Consider the following 3,242-nt stretch of genomic DNA (forward strand, 5'->3'; position numbering starts at 1 on the left):
CGTCAGCATCTAACCAAGCTTGCGCGTTAAAGGGGGGGTACCTGAGCATCGCGACTCAGGGCTCCTACTGGCCCTCCAGCCCTCACCCACTGGCTTTGTCCACAGCAAGCCAGCGACGGATGAGACCCGCTCGAGGGCCAGGACCCGAGGACGTAGAGCGTCGGCATCTAACCAAGCTTGCGCATTAAAGGAGGGGTACCTAAGCATCACGACTCAGGGCTCCTACTGGCCCTCCAGCCCTCACCCTCTGGCTTTGTCCATGACAAGCCAGCGACGGCTGAGACCCGCTCGAGGGCCGGGACCCGAGGACGTAGAGCATCGGCATCTGGCCAAATTTGCAGGAACACATCACAAGTTAAGGACCAGTGCCAGGCGCAACCTGCCTTGAGGTAGTGCCCCGTGAGTCCCGCGCTGGCTCACGGGTGCCCGGATACACCTCCTCAGGCCCTACCATGCCAGCCACGTGTCAGGGCGGGGCTGTACACGCCCCGGGGGCTTCTCCCGGAGGGGAGCCCCCTCCCACGCACCAGTGGAAGCACCATGCTCCGCGCTGGCTGACGACACTGCCGAGGAGCGGCTATGCCCGTACACATACAGAAGCGCTATGCTCCGCGCTGGTGATAAACAACTGAGGGTGGCCCCCGGCTGCATCAACCTCAGGGAGCCCAGAGCTCAGTGTCCGGCCTCATCGCAGCGCCTCCCCTTGGGAGTGCCGCACGAGGGGGATGGGCACGGGGGCTGCGCCTGGGTCACGCCTAGACGTACGCCACCCAACGAGGCCCCTCGGGCCTGGTTCGTCGCGCGTCCCTCCCCGAGCGGAGCCAAGGTACGAAGGCCATTTGTGCGTCAAGGGGGACTCCTGAGCATCGTGACTCAGGAGCCTAACTGGTCACGTAGCCCCTCACTCCTTAGTTCTGAAAGGCTAACAGCGGTTGAGGTATGCGCGGGGCCGGGCTCTGTAGACGTAGAATGGTAGATTCACCCACACATCTCACCTCCCTACTTGCTGTTCGTGCGCCAAGGGGGACTCCTGAGCATCGCGACTCAGGAGCCTAACTTGTCACGTAGCCCCTCACTCCTTGGTCCCGTCCTGGTTTTCGGTCGGGGCTAACGGTGGCTGAGGTATGTGCGGGGCCGGGCTCTACCGGCGTAGAACATAAGCAAGTAGGAAGAGCGCAAATCTCAAGGAATTCAAAAGCAAATATTACAGTCCATAACTGTTATCACTACACCAAACACAAGTTTAAACGCCTCCCCGAGGCACGATGCATGTTGCAGGAGCTGAAAGCAAAACAAGAGCCACGACGGAGTCATTTGTTGGCGGTGGAGCCAGCTGCAGGACCGGCAGCGCATCGCTTCGGCTTGGTGCTGAAGGCCCGGAACTTCCCCAACAGAGCCTCCGCACGACCCTTCACGGCCTCAGCAGCGGCAGCGGCAAGCTCGCCGCTCGCTGGCTCCAGCAGGCTATCGAGGTCGATGTTGGGATCGCGAAGGCAGACATGGGTAAGGACCCGCGTCAGCGCTGCAGAAGACAGGACACGCGCCTCGGCCTTAGCCGTAGGGCCAAGGCCAAGGGTGACATCTTCAAGAGCACGGACTAGGAAGGGGAGCAGCTTGGCGGGGCCGTCCTCGGTGTCGGCGAGCGGGCTCTCCAGGCCGCTATCGTAAAGCGTCCTCGGCAAGCCACGATCCTTCACCTCCATCTCTGTGAAGGCCTCGCGGTCCTCGGCGAGGACCCGCGCCTTGCCGTCCTGCTCGACCTTCCTCGCCTCCAACTCCTGCTCCCGTGCGTCCAGGCGGTCACGGAGCTTGTTAAGCTTGGTGCCCCAGTTCTTGACGGCCGCCTCGCGAGCCTTCGTGTCCTCCTCCTTCTCTTGGTGAATGCGAGCCTCCTCGCCAAGCTGGTCCCGCAGGCCCTGCGGCTCGCTCTCCAACGCCTTGCAGCGACCTTGGGCATCGGCTGCCTCCCCCAAGGCGACGTCACGAGCAGCCTTCGCCTCAATGATGGCCAGCTTCTCCTCGTCGCAAGCTGTCGAGGCCTGAACCAGCGCCGCCCGAATCGAAGCGTCGGAGCGAATCCAGCCAGAAGCTAGCTCCAAGCGCCCGACCAGCAAGCGAGGGTCGGCGCCCAGAAGATCTTGCCGCAGCCGGCCCAGTTCAGCAGCAGCACGGTCCAGGACAGTGGAAGGGGTCGACGAGACAGCAGCTGGTGGAGTAGGAGGAGAGGACGGCAGCGTAACCACACGCGGGACTTGCTGCACCCCAACAGTTGTAGCGGTGGCATCAGGCAAGGATACCTCAGGAGTCGCTTGGGCCATGGGGACTGAGCTCGCCCCAGCCAGCTCCAACAGGCCTCGCGAGGACGACCGGGCAAGAGAGGCCCGTGCCTTGCAGTCACCTTCTTTCATGGGCAGAGGCGCTGCCCCAGACGGAACCTCAGGAGCCTCCTTCAGCTTCTTCGCCGCAGGCTCCAGCCTAGCCAAGAGGTACAGACATCAAGCCTCAGCGACAGAACAGGGAATAAAACAAGAATCAAGCACTTACTAGTCACTGCTCGTGAGCTCGAGCAACCTCCGGCCGTACTTGAAGCCCGAGAGCCGGCTGCTGGGATCAACCTCGAGAGGCTCGGAAGTAGGAGGCGCGTCTGCGGGTCGCCTCGGAGCCGGGGCAGACCCGAGGGGGACCAGCCCAGTCATGTCCTTCTTCCGGATCAGGGGCAAGCTCTGGCCGCCCCGCTCGTCGCCATCCTCGTCGTCGTCGCTCAGCGAGAGGCGGAGAGCGCGGGACCTGCACCGGGGGAGGGGCGCTCTCGACTCCCCATTGGTAGCCTCGAGTCAAGCCCTTCTTCCTGCTCCTCTTCTTCCTCCTCTTCGCTGGAGTCATTGGAGGACAGATTCACCGTCGCTAGGGCCGCCAGGTCCTCGGGAACCTGAGTGGGCACGGGCCCGTTCCCATTGAAGACGCGCATGGATTCCACCACCTGCTCCCAATCATCCCGAAGGAACAGGGGTACAGGGGCGCCCTCCAGCCTCGCCACGTCCCCTCCGACCAAAGACTGGAGGACCGCGGTCAGATCTTCGTCGACCAAGACCGCGGGGCTCAGGCGGGGCCTCCACAGCGGAAGCGAGTACTTACGAAGCGGGGCCACCTGGTGCTCCAGGAACTCCCTCAGGAGCGATGCGCCAGTCAGCTTCGCCACTGCCATGTTGGCCGGCCTCAGATCCGCGTCCATCTTCTCCAAC

The sequence above is a fragment of the Triticum dicoccoides genome, chromosome 5B (assembly GCF_002162155.2).
Source record: "Triticum dicoccoides isolate Atlit2015 ecotype Zavitan chromosome 5B, WEW_v2.0, whole genome shotgun sequence".
Lineage (NCBI taxonomy): Eukaryota > Viridiplantae > Streptophyta > Magnoliopsida > Poales > Poaceae > Triticum > Triticum dicoccoides.